The 22,870-nt window shown below is 36.2% G+C and overlaps 1 long non-coding RNA gene across 2 annotated transcripts in view; it reads left to right on the top strand.

The window, feature by feature from the left end:
* Positions 1–17,082, top strand: part of LOC113928051 — a 58,823-nt gene extending 41,741 nt beyond the window's left edge. The window contains exon 5 of one of the 2 annotated variants that reach the window (XR_003521764.2): positions 16,956–17,082. This is a non-coding gene — a long non-coding RNA (uncharacterized LOC113928051). Of the gene's footprint in view, positions 1–10,059; positions 10,251–16,955 lie in introns of those variants that run through there. The other variant, XR_003521763.1, reaches the window with a different exon arrangement.
* Positions 17,083–22,870: the final 5,788 nt, after the last annotated feature.

Consider the following 22,870-nt stretch of genomic DNA (forward strand, 5'->3'; position numbering starts at 1 on the left):
AGGACTTAGAGTAGAACGTGAAAATAGGGAGTGACTATAGGTATAAGCTATCTGTTTGGGGTTGATAAAAATGTTCTAAAATTAGATACTGGTAATGGTTGCCAAATTCTGTACATATATAAAAACTACTATTGCACTGTACACTTTAAAGAGGTGAATATTATTGTATATAAATTAAATATCAGTAAAAATTAAAAAAAAATTTTAAACATTGCATGAAAGAGCCACAGATATTCTTTTCTGAGCAAAGACCTGGTATTACTTCAAAACCCACTCAAATATTATGCACCACTGCTTTGGCAGAGGCCTGATGCATTTTGCCAGGCAATTAACAAAATTAGATCCAAAATCATTATTCATCAGGTAGTTGATGAAAAACAACATTTTGTAAATGAGAAGTGAGTTAGCTGGGTCAATATAAGATGGGCAAAACTGAGTTGTAACAATCAGTGTATGAAGGTTTAAAAACATTTAGATAGATATACTGGTGAGAAAGGAAGGAATGATCATGGGCATCTTGTAAAAGAAGGGTACCTGCCAGCCCTTCTTGTCAGTGATACAGGACTTGAACCTCTAGTATTTCAAGGGCAATGGGTGGCAGCTTGACTTTCCTCTCTCTGGTCTAGCCAGATTGCTCTGTTTCTGGGGTCTAGGTGTGAGTTAGCTAATGGCCTACCTGTGTTGCAGCAATTAGCAATGATAACTTCCAAAAATGAAAAAGATCAATCAGTATGTTTCTTTTTTTCTTTTTTCTTTTTTTAAATTTTATTATGTTATGTTAGTCACCATACAATACATCATTAGTTTTTGATGTGGTGATCCACGATCCATTGTTTTCATATAACACCCAGTGCTCCATGCAGTACGTGCCCTCCTTAATACCCATCACGGGGCTAACCCATCCCCCCACACCCTCCCCTCTAAAATCGTGTTTGTTTCTCAGAGTCCATCATCTCTCATGGTTCATCTCTCCCTCCAATTTCCCCCCCTTCATTTTTCCCTTCCTTCTCCTAATGTCCTCCATGCTGTTCCTTATGTTCCACAAATAAGTGAAACCATATGATAATTGATTTTCTCTGCTTGACTTATTTCACTTAGCACAATCTCCTCCAGTCCCATCCATGTTGATGTAAGAACTTTGACACACTGGACCAGATGGACCTAATAGATATATACAGAACATTCCACCCTAAAACAACAGAATACTCATTCTTCTCAAGCGCACATGGAACTTTCTCCAGTATGACCACATACTGGGTCACAAATCAGGTCTCAACCAATATCAAAAGTTTGAGATTATTCCCTGCATATTCTCAGATGCTTTAAAACTGGAACTCAATCATAAGAAAAAATTTGGCAGAAATTCAAACACTTGGAAACCAAAGACCACTCTGCTCAAGAATGTTTGGGTCAACCAGGAAATCAAAGAAGAACTTAAACAATTCATGGAAACCAATGAGAATGAAAACACATCAGTCCAAAACCTATGGGATATTGCAAAGGCGGTCCTAAGGGGGAAATACATAGCCATCCAAGCCTCACTCAAAAAAATAGAAAAATCCCGAATTCACCAACTAACTCTACACCTTAAAGAACTAGAGAAAAAGCAACAAACGGTGCCTAAGCCATGCATTAGAAGAGAAATAATTAAGATTAGAGCAGAGATCAATGAATTAGAAACCAGAAACACAGTAGATCAGATCAATGAAACTAGAAGCTGGTTCTTTGAAAGAATTAATAAGATTGATAAACTGCTGGCCAGACTTATCCAAAAGAAAAGAGAAAGGACCCAAATTAATAAAATTATGAATGAAAGGGGAGAGATCACAACTAACACCAAGGAAATAGAAACAATTATTAGAAATTATTATCAACAACTATATGCTAATAAACTGAGCAATCTGGATGAAATGGTTGCCTTCTTAGAAATCTATAAGCTGCCAAGACTGAAACAGGAAGAAATTGACAACCTGAATAGGCCAATAACCAGTAACGAGATCGAAGCAGTGATCAAAAATCTCCCAAAAAACAAGAGTCCAGGGCCTGATGGATTCCCTGGGGAATTCTACCAAACATTCAAAGAAGAAATAATACCTATTCTACTGAAGCTGTTTCAAAAAATAGAAACAGAAGGAAAGCTTCCAGACTCATTCTATGAGGCCAGCATTACCTTAATCCCCAAACCAGGCAAAGACCCCATCAAAAAGGAGAATTTCAGACGAATATCCCTGATGAATATGGATTCCAAAATCCTCAACAAAAACCTAGCTAATAGGATCCAACAATACATTCAAAGGATCATCCACCACGACCAAGTGGAATTTACCCCCGGGATGCAAGGGTGGTTCAACATTCACAAATCAATCAATGTGATAGAACACATTAATAAGAGGAGAGAGAAGAACCATATGGTCCTCTCAATTGATGCAGAAAAAGCATTTGACAAAATACAGCATCTTTTCCTGATTAAAACTCTTCAGAGTATAGGGATAGAGGGAACATTCCTCAAGTTCATAAAATCCATCTATGAAAAACCCACAGCAAATATCATCCTCAATGGGGAAAAGCTGAGAGTCTTTCCCTTAAGATCAGGAACATGTCAAGGATGCCCACTCTTGCCACTATTGTTCAACACAGTACTAGAAGTCCTAGCAACAGCAATCAGACAACAAAAAGAAATAAAAGGTGTTCACATTGGCAAAGAAGAAGTCAAACTCTCTCTTTTTGCAGAGAGACATGATACTTTATGTGGAAAACCCAAAAGACTCCACCCCCAAATTACTAGAACTCATACAGCAATTCAGTAATGTGGCAGGATACAAAATCAATGCACAGAAATCAGTTGCTTTCTTGTACACTAACAATGCAACTGTACAAAGAGAAATTAGAGAAACGATTCCATTTACAATAGCACCAAAAACCGTAAGATACCTCGGAATAAACCTAACCAAAGGGGTAGAGGATCTATACTCTAGGAACTACAGAACACTCATGAAAGAAATTGAAGAAGACACAAATCAATATGTTTAGAATGGAGTACTTTGAAATTTGACGTATGTTAGATTTTTCGTATATATTTTGTCAGGGTAGGGAATTCAAGAAAAACAGGAGTGGGTAGATGATCACTTTTGCAACCCATGAATCAACTAATTCTATTTTAAATATCTTTTACAGTGCACTTGTCTTTCTTCTTCATGTTCTCTCATGGAATTGTGATTTCTCACGTTCTTTCAAAAACAAAAAAAGAAAGGTTAGCAGCTATTTCTTTGCCAAACTTGTCTGTCCTGTCTTTTCCTAAATATTCCTTTTTCTGATCAAGGATTTTCTCTTCCTCTGATGGATAATTGACCCTTGTACCTGCCTTTGGACTTCGGCCACTCTCACCTTAGAATAACCCTTGAGCTTAAGGCTCACTCTTGCCTCCCCTCCTCAGCAATCTGTTTATCTTCAGGCTTTTGGGATTTAAACAAGTGGTAAGATTTCACAGAACCATATCTTCCAAAGTACCTGATTTGAACCTAACCATTGAAAAGTACTTAATTTCTCTTCTGAATGTCTTCTATTTCACACTCCTAGAGTTGAGTAATGCAAATTCTTTAAAATAATGTTTAAAAATATTTTGTGTTTAACCAGAATAAGGTATTGTATTCAAGATAGAAGAATATAATCAGTGATTTCAGAATGCAGGGGACCTTTTATACAAGTAAGAAAAGAAGACTTCTGGATCAGACTATCTTGGCTTTTCCACAAATCTCTGTTGCTGTTTTAGGCTGCTGTCAAATATGTATTAAAATTTTTGTGATTGTAGTGCATAAACCAGAGAAACTGTTCTTAATTTGGAGGACATCTGGGGTCATAGGAAATCTTGGCATTGTGGGGCTAGGCCCAGACATGCTTCTGCTAGGCCACGGGCTCCTACTACAGGACCCCATGTGGCAAGATGCCTACTACTTCTTCAGGGTCTTTCTGTCTCCCTCAGGCTGCAGCAGAATTGCCAAGCAGTAGCTCCAAAATAGAATACAGTTAAACATAATTGTCTCATCTTGAGTTTGTGAAGTCCCTGTAAAAGCCACACAGATGGAAGAAATACAGGGTGCAATTATCCATAGCAATTGCCAAGAATGGTCTTATAGCTTGATCTTATATTATTTAACTTCATATGAATTAAATATGTTCACTGAAGAATGTATGCATGTATTAATGAAAATGAAAATGATTTAACAGGAATTTGGTAACTTTTTTTGTTGAGAGCCTAAAAGATAGGAGACTGTCTTAAGAGATAAAATCCAAAATTTACCTTTGATTACTTACATGTTAGATGTCCACATAAGAATTTTTTGTATTATTTTATTTTTTTATTTTAAAAATTTTATTATTGGGTTGTAGTTGACATATAATGTTATATTAGTTTCAGGTGCACAACATAGTGATCCAACAATTCTATACATTATGCAATGCTCACCACAGTAAGTGTAGTTGCCGTCTGTCACCATACACTGTTATTACAATATTATTGACTATATTCCCTAAGCTGTACTTTTCATCTCTGTGACTTATTTATTTTATAACTGGAAGTTTATACCACTTAATCCCCTTCACCTATTTTGCCCATCTTCCTGACCCCGCTCCCTTCTGGCAACCACCAAATGTTCTCTGTTTTTATTATTCTATTTCTGGTTTTGTTTGTTAGTTCATTTGTTTTGTTTTTTTAGATTTCACATACAAGTGAAATCATCTGGTACTTGTCTTTCACTGTCTGACTTATTTCACTTAGCCTAATACCCCTGGGTCTATCCACGTTGTCACAAATGACAAGATTTCATTCTTTTTTATGGCTGAGTATTGTTCCATTGTATGTATGTATATGTATCTAATCTATCTATCTATCTATCTATCTATCTATATTCATTCATCTATCAATGAACACTGAAATTGCCTCCAAACCTTGGCCACTGTAAATAATGCTGCAATGAATATAGGGGTGCATATATCTTTTTGAATTAGTGTTTTCATTTTCTTTGGGTAAACACCCAGAATTGCAATAGAAGCCCTACTTCGATAAAGTTTTAAATCAGTATGGACTCCCAATTTCTATCTCGACCCACATCCCTGGTAAGGCCAAGTTAGCTCAATGAAATCCCCAGTTAGTTTTTCTATTTGCAGAACTATAACTTAATTTTAACTATTATTTCTCAACAATTTTCTATAATAGTAATTCTCTGAAAATACCTGGCAGTCTGATATTCAGAAGAGAACTGTCCTCTGTAAATCAGCTTATGATGATTGGCAACAGGGGTCAGTTCAGGAAGCAGGAGATTAGAGAACAACAAAGCAACAGGCCATGAGATGGTAAGGGATCCATGCATGATCAGGAAAGGGAGGTTTTCTTTAGTCACTCTAGGCTAAAGGCATCCCTTGGTCTCTGAGGTGGTCTCAAATCACATGGTGGTTGTGGTGGTTGTGGTGTTTGTTGTAATAACAGTATTAGCTTTGCTGGTCATAATTTTTCTGCATATTGTTAGAATTTCAGCTGTTTTAAGCTTTGCCTATGAATATATTTTGATGCTACTTCCTGTTTAAAAGCTTTGTTCATTCTATTGACTGTGTCAAATCATTTCTACTTCTGCTAATGATCAAGCATGAAATTCTAATAAATTTAACAGGTCTTCATATTTAAGACTAGGTGCTTAGCTTGGAATGTTAATGTGAGGATTACAGGTGCATTTTTCCATAACAGGACTCTGTTTTGATGTAATGAAAGGGGAAACAAACAAATGAACAGGGATTGGGAAGAAGTAATCCAGATCCAAAATAGTGATTATTCACATTAAAAGAAATTAATAGAGGGGTGCCTGGGTGGCTCAGTCATTAAGTGTCTGCTTTTGGCTCAGGTCATGATCCCAGGGTCCCGGAATCGAGTCCCACATCGGGCTCCCTGCTCCGTGGGAAGCCTGCTTCTCCCTCTCCCTCTCCCTCTCCGCCTGCTTGTGTTCCCTCTCTCACTGTGTCTCTCTCTGTCAAATAAATAAATAAAATCTTTAAAAAGAAGTTTTAAAAAAAAGAAATTAATAGAAGAGAAGGTTTGATGAAACTCCAGTTTGGGGAAGAAATGGTTACTCTTACTATTTAATAAGATCCAAAGTTGTGCTTTCAGGATGATGTGGATCTTCTATGAAGAACTAATGAATTCTATTGGCAGAAGATGAACTTTTTTCATCTTCTGCCAATAAAAGAGAGCACGTGGGCAGCGGAGAGAGGCAGAAAGAGAGAGAGAGGGAGAGAATCTAAAGCAGGCTCCACACCCAGTGCAGAGCCCCACACGGTGCTCAGTCTCACCCTGAGATCATGACCTGAACTAAAATCAAGAGTCGGACCTTCAACAAACTGAGCCATCCAGGCACCCTGAACTTTTTTTTAAGACAAGAAACAGACATACAGACAAATATACAAAGAGAAAAGAAAGTAAAAACATGTAGTAATTAATGATTATGGCTTTATTACTCAGCCATCAAAAAGAATGAAATCTTGCCATTTGCAATGACATGGATGGAACTAGAGGGTATTATGCTAAGTGAAATAAGTCAGCTAAAGAAAGACAAACACCATATGATTTCACTCATATGAGGAATTTAAAAAACAAAACAGATGAACGTAGGGGAAGGGAAGGAAAAATAAAATAAGAGGAAAACAGAGAGGAAAGCAAAGCATAAGAGACTTAGCTATAGGGAGCAAACTGAGGGTTGCTGGAGTGGAGGTGATGGGGTAACTGGGTGATGGGCATTAAGGAGGGCACTTGACATAATGAGCACTGGGTGTTGTAAGCAACTGATGAATCACTGAAACTAATAACACAATATTTGTTAATGAAATTGAATTTAAATTAAAAATTTAAAAAAAAACATGTAAACTAAAGCAGAAGCCTATCCTGATGACTTTCATGGTCTCCTTCATTCTCAGAGTCCTAGTTTCCTTTTCCAAATATTTGGCAGAAGAAACTGGTGAGAGGTAAAAATGCTATGACTCATTTCAGGAAGCTGTAAAGATTTATAAGATATCAGAGTAGAAGGGAAGAATAAGAACTGTTGAAGAAGAGCTACAGTCCAGAAAGGAAGGGAAATGAAGAAGGTTGGGCAGTGAGGCCCATGCTCAAGAACAACCATAGCTGGGCTGAGTTTGACTAGGGGACAAAGCATTATTCATCCTCAGCCTCTCATCTTAATATTTTAAATTTGTGTTCAGTCGCTAGTAACATGGAGTAAAGAACTGATTGAAATTTCTCAGGGATGTGTGTCTATCTTCTGTCAGGACCACCTCTTCAGACTTTTTTGATGTGAACAATGGAAGGGCAAAGAGAGTTACTCTTTACTTTAGCCAAACTCAAGAACAGAGTGAGCCTAACTACTCTCCCCAGAAAGCCACAGACATTTATAGGGCTAACAATATGAGTCTAGGAATATTATGTTTTGAGCACCTATCCCAATTTAGGAAAACTATAGGTGATTAATAATTGATAATTATTATTACCCATTAAAGGTGATGAGATTCTAACTTGGAGAATGGGTATAGATAAATGGGGCTAGCAATTGTAGTTTGAATTTCCATGAACAAGTGCTCTTCTCCTCTCCCCAACACACACCCTGAAACATGAAACCACAACTATGTGATTTAATATCTCATATTTGGAGATGTTACAAGGTACTTTTATCTATATTCTTTCACTTTGAGATTAACTTAGGTCCTGATTAATTATCCTAAATTTACTATTAAAGACTTTGGTTCAAAAAAGTCATATAACGTTTCTTAAAAAAAAATTATGATTTAGGGACACCTGAGTGGCTCAGTCGGTTAAGTGGCTGCTCAGGTCATGATCCCAGGGTCCTGGGATTGAGCCCCATGTCGGGTTCTCTGCTCAGCAGGGAGCCTGTTTCTCCCTCTCCCTCTGCCTGCCGCTCCCCCTGCTTGTGTTCTCTCTATCTCTCTGTCAAATAAATAAAATCTTTAAAAAAAGTTTATGATTTAATATGTGTGACTTACAAAGTAGATATAAAAGATGTTTTTTTTCCATCAAATTTGTTGTACATGTGCAAGTAAAGAAAAAAACTGATAGATGTATATTTAGTAGCACCTTTTCAAAATAATTTTGAACACTTATGGTTGACGTGTTCAAAAAAACATTGATCACTACGGAATAAATTACTTGAATGAAATAGAGAGAAAACTTCCGATTTTTGTACAAGGTGTGCATTCTGGACTAAGGATGGTTTTTTTCGGTCACATCTGAAATCAAACATATGTCCCAAACCCTGAGGATTGATTTTCTTGTGAAGACCATGATCTCTTCTACACAAGGAATTCATGTCACTTTCAAGAACATTGTTTTGGTCTTGGATCAATCAAACTAATAACCTTGGCTGTATTATGCTAAGAGAGTTGCCTTAAGCATTTTTCAAAGCTTCTCTGCATTGACTATAAATGGATGATATCTCTGCCTTCTTTGATTTCCTAAAATTGAGGAGATAGCTAATCACCTCTTAAGTGCTTTATGTATAACTCATTTAATCCTCACAACACCTCTCTGAGAACAATTACTGGCCCCATTTTACAGGTGAAAAACTAAGGCATAGAGGTTAAATCTGACCAAGTGTACCGAGCAGATAACACCCGGCATTGACCAGCCATTCTGGCTCTACCCACTTGCAACGCTAGGCTAGTAAAGGTGGAAATTTGGGTTCATTCTCACAGAGGAGAGGTTCTTAAGGGTTGGATTGGAGAGAGAGCATGGGAATGAAGAGCACATAGAAAACACAAGGGTCAGTTCTGAGGAAAATGTGACAAAACCTGGAGAATGGCAACTTATATGAACCGAGAGCAGTGAGAAAGCCAGTGTTTTCTATTTGGGACCTGGAATCATAATGGGACCGCTGATTGAAATGGGGTGCAAAAGTCTTATGAGGAAGAAAAAGAGTGGCACCATTTTGAGCCTCAAGTATATTTTGAATATATTCTATTTCTCTTTTCATTAGAGTAAAATAGAGTAAATTCAATTTAATAGATGAATAGAGGAAAAGAGGGAAGAGGAGAGTGTTTCAAAGAATAAGGTTAAAGTCATCACAGCTTGACAGAATCTTAAAAATCACCAAGTATGCCAGGAGAGCAGGTATTTGAGACTTACTGTTAGAAACAATTTTATTTTAAACACATGTGGTTCCTTAATGACACTGCTAGTTTGGTGGGGGTGCAGCCCGCCTTCAGCAGGAAGTGCTGATTTGCTTAATTCTATTAAGGCCATAAGAAAGGTAAATCTGTCTCCTGAACTTAAAGGGCCTCTGCTCCAAAGTAAGTTTGACATTGGCCAATAATCACCCTGACATTCCTGTGGCTTTGGCTGCTCTCAAGCTGCTGAGCGGCATCAAGAGGAGAGGCTGAGTGAGAAAGCCTGCTGACGGCGACGGCCTATCCCGTCGATGCTGAGAAAGGCTGGTTTTCTCAAAACAACACAAGCAGAGGTGCTGCACCCTGTGCTCTCCCGTGTTTGGTGCCCTTGGGCCGAGGGGTAGGAAGGTCCTCAAAAACTGGTGGCAGAGGGGATGATGTGCTTCCTGAATCAAATCTGACTCAAAGGAGTTCATTGTGAGAACGTCCTTTGAAAACAGCATGTTTTGCAAAATTGAACTATGCGAAGTGGGCAAACACAGAGAGTGGGGATCCTATTTTGGTGACTATTTCATCTCCGAAAAACCAGAAGGCCTGCCCTCGGTAAATGGTCCCTAAACAAGCCATGCAATCAGAAGGGTGATCACGCCAGGGCGCAAAGGAGACCCCTGATGCACCTTTTGGTCCCAGGATCCTGTTCAGTTGTCGTATGTCCAAGTATTTTCACTTTTTCAAGTATTATTATTAATAGTTGCATAAAAATAAGTCAGGATAGCTCTGCTAGACTGCTAGTTTATTGTCAGCACCTGTCATTGTCTTACTGGCAGTAGGTATAAGACATATGCACTGGCAGATGACCAGCAAAAGCCTCTGTCTTTATCCTTTTCATTTTTTCATCCTTTCTAGATCTAAGGAGAATGTGCAGGCATTCAGGTTTGAGCTGCTAACTCCTTTGGTCCTGATGGTGGTTGAAGTATTACATGTATCAGATGCTGTTCTTCAGCCAGCCCCCGGAGCAGTTCAGGTTTAAAACGTGTAGCAAGTGGCTTAAATGCTCTTGCTACAATGATGTCATCTACCGATTGTAAATCCACAGCTATGCATCATATTGTTTGGTAATACTCTTTGAATTTAGCAATAAATCCTTCTATCATCAATGACCTCAAGAAATGAAAGTGCATGTTTAATTAAAAAAACATATTAAATTTTCCACTCATCACAAAGCCCATGTGATATCACTGAAGAGATGAAAAGTAAAGGACAAAAAATATCTTCTGGGAAGTCAGCAGTATCAACTCAAAATTGTTAGGGACACTGAGACCAAATGACAATTTTACATATGCAGTCACATAAGGTGTGTTCACGTGTGACTCTGAAGCATGAGTTTTCACTTAGATCAATTGGCTGTTGGTTGGAGTTAACACTGCCCATTTTCAATTCCAAGTGTTTGTGCCTGCACGAAGCTGGAAGTGACAGCAGCAAATGCTGTGACTTCATTAGCAGCAGAACTTTTCAAGTTTAAAGGACATCAGTTTGGTATCAGCAGATGCTTCAAATTGAAAATCGGTAATTCCAATAATCATTCTTTTGTTTTCCCCCCATATGGTTCCTGGAATCAAAGTAAAGCTTTGGAATTTATTCTCTCAAAGGTAAAACATCTGATATCATTATGAATGTCAAAAGTGCAACACTGAGGTTATAGCATTTGTTTTGGGGCAATAATATGAACAGAAAATTTTGTAGAGCACATCAGCATGGTAGCAACAATGTTCTCACTAAATTAAGGAAACTGTGAAGGAGAAATGTATTTGGAATTGGTTGTAGTGTACATAAAATTCATAATTTCACCCAACGAAACTGTAATATTCTACCAACTGAAATAGAAGCTACAATTGTCAAAATCTGTACATATTTTTATAAGTACACAGTTGGAATAACTAATACTGGTGAAACTAATATTGAATAAAAAAATTTTCAGGCTGGCAGTATGCTCTTTCTCTCCCTCTAGCTTCTCCCTCTTGAAGCTAGACTTCAATGGTGAAGTCTTTAAATAACTACTCTATTAATCAGCCCTAACAGCCTACAAAGATACTAATGTTTTTGTAAAGGATTTCTCCAAATTTTGGTTGCATTTTCTTCAAAATCACCTGGAAATTTTTAAGCAAATATTCAACAAATGGTATCGCAAGAAAAGCAAGACTTCAGATTGAAGCCTTTAGCAAATTGAAATTATTGAAGACATTATCTTGCCAATGGGGAAGACATTTTCTACAAAAGCAATGGGAAGCTGAACAAATTAGAGAATGAGATCACAGACGGTGTATAAAATTTAGTTTTGAAATTGCATAAAATCTTGGAAACATCTGATTTGCAGGAAGAATGAGTTGACAAATCTCCTATGCTTAACTGAATAAATATATATCTTGTATTGCAATGAAATAAAATTGAGAAAACCTACAATTTTGCAGCATCTAAATTTGGTAAAACTTTCAGGGGAATCATAAATAGAGACAACTTATTTGACAAATGTTGTCTTATAAAAATATTTGTTGAAGGAAACTACTCTAAATGGAAGCAAGAAGGCAGTGCCTGTGAAAATATTTGGGCTGAAATATTTACCCCAGTATAAAATAAATTGGATTTGAGAGTATATTTCATCTAGCAGAAATTATTTGGACAGCACATTTAGAAAGGATACTTTCTTACCTCTTTCACAAAGAAATGTTTAGTGAAAATGTCAATGATTTCACATTTTTTAACATAGAATTTTAATTCAAAAATATTTTAGACAATTTTATGGAAAAAATAAAAATAGTCCATATTTTAAAAAACACGTTCCTTTGGTTCTAGACATGGTATTAGAGACAAGAGTCAGCTAAGCAACTGAGTAAAGTATGTGAAAATGTGCCAAGAATATTCCATTCCTAACAGTTTATATAATCAATGTAACCTTTTAACCTTCCTTAATGTATACAGATATTTTTAATTTTATCTTTAAGTAAAAACTTCAAGTTTGAAAGTAATTTTTGAGTAGAATGGCTTTTTTTAGGCCCATGAACATAATACAGCAAAATTTCAGACAACAAATAATATTTTTGAATGGTAAACTTTCCAACACCTATTTAATTATTTTTAGTGCTTTCTTCCACTCTCAGATATCTCCCATAAATTTTACCAGCATCCTTCTGTTGGACATCCAGATCAGCTTAATTCTCTTGTTTTTGAATGGGTCACCAGTGCCCCGGCTGCTGCCTTTCAGTGACTCCAGTGTAGTTTTGGGTGACAGTGAAATTCTGGCACTACTGGGCGGTCATATAGCAGTGAGCACAGTGATGATGAATCAAAGTTGGAGATTTTTTTCTTACTGTATCAGATTATAGATCACTTCATAGGATTCCTGGGTGGGCTGTGGGGTTCCCAGAAGAAGACACAATCTTTTCATTTGCACAACTGTTTACAATAATGGAAAGGATAATTTGATCTTCATTTCCTGTTTCAAAATAAGAGGTGGGGCAAATTTACTCTATACAGTAAAAGCAAGCACAGGACTTAAAAGAGAAAACCATAGACCTTCCCTGTGCCTGGGAAACAAAGTGGGACATTTGCTAGCATCTCCCACCTCCACTTGCCATGTTTCCTTAGGAAACACAGTCCCATGTTAAAATCATCTGGACAGTGCCATCTCTGAGTCTACTACTAGATTTTGGAAAATAGCTCATCCATGACTTTATTTCCAGCTTTCCCACTGAGCAGCCATAGAGATTAGCTGACACAATCTTCCCACGTGAAGTGTAAGTACATCAGGACTGTAGTGGATCATAGGGCCAAAGGCAGGGATGTCCTCCAGAGCTTCAACTTTTCCCAGACTAGACTCAAGCATGGGCCATGAATGAGTTACACACACCTACCTCAAGGGAAAGCTTTCCTGGGCCCATGGAAAGGAGAATGTTGGAATTAGACATATTTTCACTTATTAAACACATGATTCCTCCCCTCCTTTGATTTTCTTTAATCATGTTGCTAATCAAAATACTATAAAACAACCATTGTAGCAGTTGGACACGTTACTGCCCTGGAATAAAAATCGGACAATGATGGCTCCTGAGATTATTAAATATAATAATACTGATAGTGATGATGATGATGATGATGATGATGATGATGATGATGATAGTAAAAATGATATACACCAGATGCCATGCTCGGCATTTTATATAACATTTAATTTTCCCAACTGGTTCTTTAAGATTAATACTATTATTATTCCCATTTTACAGATGAGGAAATTAAGGCTCAGTGTCACACCATGACTAAGTTAGACAATAGGGAGTTGAATCAAGGCTGTTTGGATCTTGAGGTCATGCTCATAACCACAGGCTATACAGCCTTGTATTAAGTTAGGTTTGCATCCTTGGAAGAAACCCTACTTTAAGATGGTGAACCATCCTTTTAATATTTTAATTAGGTTTGCTAACACCTTATTAATGTTTTTTACATTGCAGATAAATGATGCTGTTCTTACTTGTGTGCCTGCTTTGCTTTTTGTGTTTGTGTAGGTTTGTGATAGTTTTTCTTTTTTATTTTCTATTTTTGTCCAATTGTATTAGTATTTTACTACTTTCATTAAACTAGAAAGTTTTCCATATTTTATACATCCGAGGACAAATAAAAAAACATTTAACCTTCAAAAGCTGAAAAACTAACCATAAAATTCTTTGAATCTGGAACTTTTTCTTGGAGTTAATGAGTACACAGCAGTACACAGTGCAAAGTGTCCTCTACAATTTTTAATATCTTCCATATTCATTCATTCCATAAATATTTATGAGATCCTGCTATACCTATGAAGTGTTAGGTTATGTGTATGCTAGGTTATAAATAAATACAATGAACAAAACAAAACCCTGAGAATTAAGACGTTTACTATGAATTCAGTTTTTATTAGGTCTCTTTTTTGATTTCTGACATTATTTGCTTGGTTTTTAATTTCTTGACTAGAATTTAAATGAAATTTTATCTAGTTAGTATGTTTTATTTTACTTTTCCCCAAGAATTAGTTCTCAGACTCATTTATTAATTCTATTTTTTATTTCTTTTTTCTAAGTAACTCACTGGGGTTTTTATTTAGTTATTTTCTCCTAAAACAGATTTTTAAAAAGCTCAGACTTTTTTGGCTGAATGCTTAATTGTCGTCTTTTTAAACAACACAATCCCATCTGTCTGCACAATTATTCTGAATGTAATTTTGGTTGCACCCTGGATATCTTGATATTAATATCCTTATTTTTATCAAATTAGATTGCATTTATTTGCCCTTTATTGTCTCAGTTGTATAAAAACATTTAAGTATGTATCGAGACAATAGGATGTTTATTTTTACAACTTTGCTTTTAAATTTGGATATGCCTATATAATGGTCAAATATTACCTAAAAACTTTTATTATTTAGAATTTGTTGAGAATTCCAGTATGTTTCATGACCATATATAAATATATTTTGTAGAGTTCAGCATTTACTTTTTAATCTATCAATGATATTTCTTAATCTATTAGCACTACATTAATCAAAATCTTTGCTAATTTTTGATAACATTTGACCCAAAATTATAAATAGCAATATTAATTTATAACACTACCTTTTTCAGGAGGGAGGTCGATTTATTCTTGCACATATCACTATTTGTCTTCATTGTGAATTCTTTTATCAAAATTTTATTTATGAGCCTTCTTGTCTCTTTAGTTTGTTTGCCACTAATTTTACTTTCTTGGATTTTCTTATAACCATGTCTGACATCAATTTATATTCACCTTTTAAGTCATTATCAAATATTCAGTCAACCGTTTGTACCATTTTGGTTTATGTATCTCTTGTAAGCAACATACAAATGAATTTATTCATTAAACAGATTGCCTTGTCTTTTATTGAAAGAGATTAAATAACTTTTATTCATTGTTATTGGCAAGGTTTGTTTTTCTGTCATCTTAATGGAGTATTTTCTTTTTGTTTTGTAAACCCTTTTCTAATTTCCTTGTGGTCTTTTTATAATATGATGTTTTGTTTGTTATCTTCCAGTCACATTCTGTGAATGTTTATTTTTAAGTCTTTAAAATCAACTCAACAAATATTTCTTTATAAAATCAAAGCAGAAAAGAAAAGATATGACTTTTGATTTTATAAGATTTGAAATTTGGAGTTTGAGAACTCTCTTCCCCTCCTACACCCGGTTATAAAATTTTATAAGTTTAATAAAGAATTACAGATTTCCATAAATATTGTGAAATGTTAATGTTTTAAAGTTATTTATGGCATTTGCACTCAAGTTTTTCATTATAGTTACAATAATTATTCGGTCTTACTTTCTTTACTTAATGATTACAGTGTTTACTATAAATTTTTTTGAGAGAGAGATGAAGAGAGAGAGAGAGTGAGTGGGGATGGAGGGGCAGAGGGAGAGGGAGAGAAAGAATCTTAAGCAGGCTCCACACTCAGCGAGGAGCCTGAGGAGGGACTTGATCTCACAACCCCAAGATCATGACCCGAGCTGAAATCATGAGTGGGATGGCTTAATTGCCATCCAGGCACCCCTGGAATATATTCTTTTTTTTTTTTTTAAGATTTATTCATTCATTTTAGAAAGAGACAGCAGGGCAGAGAGGCAGAGGGAAAGGAGAAAGAGCCTCAAGCAGACTCTGCACTGAGTGCAGAGACCCACACGGGACTGGATCCCATGAACCCAAAACCAGACCTGAGCTGAAACCAAGAGTAAAAAGTCCAACTGACTGTGCCACCCCTCCTGGAATATATTCTTAAGAAAGTTTTCCAGAAACTTTTATGGGTGGTTTATTTTTTTTTTTCTTATATATCTGAGGAGATTTTTCTGTGGTTTTTACATAAGAAATGTATGTTAAATTATTCAAGCATAAGGTCTATAAAATCATTTTATTTGGTTCTGATATTTAGTGTTGGGGGAATTTTAAGATCGCCTCAGTTTCTGTAAGTTGTAGATAACCTATTTTTTTCTGTCTAGATTCTTAAAATTATTTAATCTTAAAATTTTTAAAAATGTTTGCACCACATGTCTAAGGTATGGGTATCTTATTCTTTTTTTACTTGAGGTAAAAACCTGTTATCTTTTCAACTCAAAACATCTCTTTAGTCATATGTTTGATTATTGTTTTTTTGTTTGTATTATTTGTTTCTATCTTTCTTAAATTGAATATATTGATCCTTTTATATATTTTCTGTATCATTTTGTCTCTTTTGCCTGGTCTCATTATTTTAATTTAATCCTTATATTATGAAAATTTTTCTCAAATTTTCTTCTATATTATATTCAATTTTCTGCTTCCATAATTCTGTTTTTCTGCTGCCTTCAGATAACTTTGTATTTCTGTTAATATCCTGACAATTATACTATTTTAAATACCAGGTTAATAGTGCTAAAAATTAATTAGTTTCTGACACATTTTTATTAGTGCTCTTCTTTCTTCATAAAAGTGCTATTTTATTAAAAAACCCAAAACAGGTTTTTTTTTTTTCCCATTTCCACAAGTAAATTACCAAGAATATGACTTCCCTGAGTCATCAGGGTAATAATTAGTATCTGGCTCTCTGAATATGGGGAGGGGAATTTAAAAATCCCAACAGTTTCCTACTGTGCTTCAGAAATAAGTGGAGAACTCTTAAAAAAATCAGCTTCTATATCTCCACCCATTGACCTCCTGATAGAGTAGGTCTGTGGTTGGGCCCAACCATATTTTTTGTTTGTTTTTTGGTTTGGTATTTCTGTTTGTTTTTACAGATCCACCGATGATTCTTATAATGAGATAGGTTTGAGAACTACTGGACTAAAGAATATTAAGCTCCTCACAGAAGAGATGCACCTGGAAAACTATGTCCTCCTATCCCTATCCTGTATGTAATCCTTCAGAGGTTTTACAGTAGAAATATACTTCAACTCACGAATCACTGTCTTTGAAACTAATGGCATGAGTTCTTTAATTCCCAGAAAATAAATTAGCTGCCATCCCCCACTAGAGTTGACAGCCACTTTTCCCCCCACATTGGCATTTCTTGTGTTTCTGAGACACTGCAGAAATACAACATCTACTTTCTACTGAATATTTAATCTTTATACATTTTCTCATTTAATCATCCTAACAACTCTAAGGAGATATGTAGTGTTCTTTTCTTTTTTTAAAAAAAGATTTTATTTATTCATTTGACAGAGAGATAGAGAGAGAGAGAGCACAAGTAGGCAGAGTGGCAGGCAGAGGGAGAGGGAGAAGCAGGCTCTCCGCTGAGCGGAGAGCCGACGCGGGGCTCAATCCCAGGACCCCAGGATCATGACCTGAGCCAAAGGCAGCCGCTTTACTGACTGAGCCACCCAGGTGCCCCTGTAGTGTTACTTTTTTTCTGAAGATGAGTTAAAGGGGCTTAGAGAAGTTAAGTCATGCATTCAAGATCACACAATTGGTGAAGCCAGAATAAGAAGAAAGATCATTTAGCATCACAATCTGTCCTCTTATTCACTTCACCACATGGTTATAAAATGCTCTGTAGAAAAAAATAAAACACAATATGCTACATCGCTTAGAGTTTCCTTTTCCTTCACTGCGGCAAGAACACAATCTACTGGACGGTGTAGCAAGCGTGCACTTTGTGGAGAGAAGCGAACATTTGGTATTGAAGACAAGGAAGGAATGGGTGCCTAGCTATACAGATGCAGATGGTCTTGAAGAAAGAAATAAATTTTCAAGAGCAAATGGTTATTAAAATGTAACCGACCTCAAAAGATTTTGAAGAGGAAAGTCATTATATGTGAATAGATTATGCTCTTTATCTCTCATGCAAATATTTGGCACTGGGAAAGGGGCCAAGTGTAACATCTGTAAACAGTTTGGTACTGTCCATTATGCTCTCAGTCAACAATATCATTTGAAAATTTACTCTGTTGTCGCTCATCTCAATCTTTTAGAAATATTTTTCTTCAGATGCACAAAACTGGTGAGAGATCAGGCCACGGTGGGAATTTTTTCTCATGAGGCAAATGTTTCACATACTGAATGAAATGTATGGTATCAGTAATTAAGAGATTTAAAACACTACTGACAGAATAAAATAAAGATGGAAAAGAAATATTGCTGAAGCAACTAGTTAAAAATGAAAGTTTTAATCAAACATGCTATTTGATATCATGTGCACAATATAGACATCATTGTCTAAATTTTAAAATATTTCTTTTGAATTCAATTTAAAAAACCCAATCAGCGGTTCGATCCCAACTTTTATAAGAAAAAGAGGACAAAATTAACTGGAGATCATTTAAATCACAGTAGTATGTCAACTCATATCTTCTGTTTAATAAATAAAATGAAAGATGAAGTCAACCAAATTTCTCACATTACATAGATTTTTTTGTTCACCTTTTATCTAGTTTTGGTGTCTAATCAAAAAAGTCATGATATTACACATTTACTTTGACATGCTTTGTTTGATTTTATTTTCCCTATTATGTCCAGGATGATGATACCTCCCAGAGTCTAACCATAACATGGTAAAGTCAGAAGTTATGTTAGACCTGTTAATTGGATGCAAGGAGTCTTTGAGTGTGATTTCTGTAAGAGAATAAAGGGAAACAGGTATGGATATTTAAGATGACTCCCCAGTTGGTTCTGATGAGCTTGCAGGTTTGAGGTGCTCTTATCCTGTCAAACATCTTCATTTTACAGTTGAGGAAATGGAAGAACAGACAAACTAAGTAAAATCAAAGCACTTATCACTGACAGAGGGAGGTTTTGTCAGCCAAGTTTCTAAAGCCCATTTCCACATTCAGGTAGAGATTATCTTCTCTGACCAATTCCCCGAGCAGAGCTCAATTTGTTTAAGGTCAAGGAACTCTTTGCTCACACTGCTTTGAGAGGAAGTCCCACTTACCCCCAAACATGCCCATGAGAAGCCCTTCCTCTGGGCCACCAAATCACTTCTCTAAGGTTAATGCCTTAAAGACTGTTATTAAAATGAAGATATGTTAGGCAACCTTAAATTATTTTTATCTTAACTCAAAATAGTCTTCAGGTTAACTGTACATTCCCTAGGAATTCACCAAAGAACTGAATTTATAAGAGGTCAGCTAAGAGATAAAGCAGTAGCAAAGTGTCAAATGGGTCAGAGTTCAAGTCTCAATTATGCTTCTGACTAGATGTGCAAATTGAGAAATTTTACTATCTTCTCCAAATGGGGACAAAATACTTACATCTTAAAGTGTTATAAGTGCTAAATAAGATAAAGGAATTTTTAGGAGCCTGATGATTTATTGTAGTTATTCTTTTGAGATTCAAGAAAATATCTTATCCTAAAACTGTTTAGTCCTATTTAGGCCTCAAAACTCCTAGTCCATTGAAGGGCACCTGGGGGGCTCAGTTGTTTAAGTGGCTGATTCTTGGTTTTGGCTCAGGTCATGATCTCATGGGTTGTGAGATCGAGCCCCTGTGGGGCTCCATGCTCAGCATGGAGATTCTCTCCCTCTGCCCCTCCCCCTACTCGTACTCGCTCTCTCTAAAATAAATAAAGGATCTTTAAAAAAAAAAAACCTCTTAGTCCATTGTTAGGGATTAATTCTTTTGAATTAAGCATTGTCTTCTCTAGTTATTAACACTTTTTAAAACAAAGCCTCCTGATGACTCAATACATAAAATTCTAATAAATCACAACCTTTGTGTAAATGTACCTACTTTAAACATTTCCAAGATGAGACAAGCTGGCATAGAATGCACTCCAGAACCTGTGATGAGCCAGTGTCTAGATGCAGGAGAGACAGTGTGGAGAAAAGCATAGGAAAGTTGAAGAGCATAGATTGTCATGCAGGAGGGCATCTCCAGATATTTGCTAATGGATGTTTAAAGGACTGGTGGGAAATAGGTTTGGAGAGAAGGACAGAAGAAACAAAATTTTAAAAACTGTTTTCCAGGAAAGGTTGACTAAATGCTCAAACCACTCACTCAAAGAAAGCGGAGACATTTTCAGATTCCTAGAGTGGCACAGAATTCTGATCCTCAAGTCACCCCTAAGAGGTACATGGGTAACCAGTACCTACACTCTCTTTGTGACTGAAACGGCAAAACCCTCTGATGGCTGAGGGGCATGTGAACTATCTTTAAATGTGTGACTGCCTCCTTTGTGAACACACACTGTTTATGTCTCCAGAAGGGAGTTAAGAATCAATGTGTTCATATTACAAGAGATAGTTACAGTCATTGCCTCAAAATATTTCTTGAGCCTCTTCTGTTTAGAGGGTAAGAAGGTGACATGTGACTGTTAAGCCCACAGGCTCTGCAGTTAGAGAGTCTGCGTTCAAGTTCCATTCCCACCACTTATTAGCCTTGTGATTATGTATAAACACATTAATTAGTCCTTTCCTGATGTACTTTACTCATCTATAAGATAAGAATAATAACAGTATCCACTTCATAGAATTGCTGTGAGGATTAAACAAAATATTACCTACAAGGTTGTATTACTCAGGATATGTTGTTATTATTATGATTATTATCGTTGTTAATTTTTTTCTATGTGTCCTAACTGTAGGGGATATTAGACATATAACAAGACACACAACCTTACTCAATTCCCATCTATCACAGATTCAAGGTTGAATCTAAGCTGTGCCTCTCAGTAGGATATAGACCTGACTGATCAATTGGTCAGGTGATCCTAGAACTCCATTTGCAGGAATAACGGAGCTTCCAGTATCAACGCCTTAGCAATTTTAGGGAAAAGGTTTTCTGAATACAGTTTCGTACCTGTTATTCACATTCATCTCAGAACTCAGCTCCTTTTGGAGTCAAATCTATCCTGTGAGTGGAGATGAGGCTGGGCAGTGAATTAAAAGCCCTGGAAGACACTGGGTCAGGGAGGGATGGTATGGGCCATATCAGCAGCAACAGAGTACACCACAAAAGTGGGAGAAATGATGTCTTCTCACTGCTCTACAGATTACTGTACAGCTCAGGGCTGTCCCAGCTACTGCTGACCCCAGGGAATGGGGCGGATGGTGACAAGTCACTAGTGGGAGACAACCACGCCTAACAGTAGTGGCAGGTTCTACATGACAGTTTACTGGACATTTGATTTGATGTGTTGATCGGTTCTTCTGAGACATTTTCTGGGACAATCGGAAATACAAGGAGTTGAGGGAGATAATTTGAAAGAATTGGGTTCCTACGTGAGCCAGTGTGGGGCACAAGCCCCTGGAGTACAGATGTTTTAATTGGGACCCCATTTGAATCCACAGACTGGTACACATGGTTTTGGGTAACTCAGTTTATATTAAGGGAGAATTTAGTGATTAGAGAAATTTCAAAATGGAATGTAGCATCAATAACTGGAGTTGGTCAAGCAGAACCCAAAGAGTCACTCAGTCGAGATGCGTAAGATACAGGACTAATTTAAAGTGTAGGAATAAATGACCTCTTAAGATCCTCTCTAACCCTAAAATTCTTGGACTCTCTAAAATTCTTTGGAACTTTAGAGAAAAGTTCTTTCTATTCACAGTCTCCCTGCTTGTTTTGTAGATATTTTGATGAGTGTGCAATCAATTTTGTCTACAGAGAGAGTTTGCCTGCTTTACAATAATGGTCCATTAGGATGTGAGATACCCCATGATATTGGGACCAGACCTCATTCACCTTTTTACACTCAGCAGTGAAGACCATGGCTGGAGCTTGGGGTATAGAACTGAGTAGAAGTGGCTCTTAAATTTTTTTTCTTTTAAATCCTTATGTTAATGGTTTTGCTAGTTTGCTATTTAACAATGCTCCATTTATTAGGCTCAGAAAATACTTTTTGATAGTGAGATATAAATACTAAAGAAATAGACAATACTTGATAGTTAATACATAAATAAAAACCTTGCCACATATACTGCTAACTGACAGTTACATTACCTTGCACACACGGGGCAAGAATATATACACATATTTTTTAATGTAGCTGAAATATTTAGGCAATCTGACATTTATAAGTCACTTCCATTTGATATTATGATGGTTAAAATAATTTATTACATAATTTTTTTTTCTTATCTATAGCTGCTTTGTGGCATGGTATAGTGGACAAAGAATTAAAATGTTAATTGTTCTGGGGACACTTTTTGGAGGAAGGAAGGAAGGGGGTAAGCATTTTAACGTTGATCAGAGCTTTAAGCCAAAGTATGAAAGCCTGATAATAAAACTTCTGGTATCATTCTACAAGCTCAGAGATTCCTGACCCTCAGAACTGGAAGATCTGGATCCCCATTCTTTCTCAATCCCCTGCATGAATGAAATGACTTAGGAGTAGGCACTTAAACTTTCTGGATTTCTACCTTTACAAAGTGAGGATACCAAACTGGGAGTATTAATGTACTTTTTAGTGCTAGCATTTTATTTTACTTCAGTTTTACATTTTCTTCTGTACTTCATTTTTTTAAGGCATCCATGGCAGAATAAAATTCTTTTACACATTTATAAGTTTTTCTCCTGAATAACAATAACTTGGTTCATTGCTTAAAAATAAAAGCAAAATAATGTGAGGAAAATGTAAAGAGAAGCAAATGAACAAAGGAGAGACTGAGCAAACACAGAGGTAGTAATGCTTGTGAGTATGGTATTTTATCCTTTGGGTTTTAAAGAGAAATTAATCATTTTGTCCTGGAATGCTCATTTCAAACACATGTGA

The sequence above is a fragment of the Zalophus californianus genome, chromosome 7 (assembly GCF_009762305.2).
Source record: "Zalophus californianus isolate mZalCal1 chromosome 7, mZalCal1.pri.v2, whole genome shotgun sequence".
In the NCBI taxonomy this organism is placed as follows: domain Eukaryota; kingdom Metazoa; phylum Chordata; class Mammalia; order Carnivora; family Otariidae; genus Zalophus; species Zalophus californianus.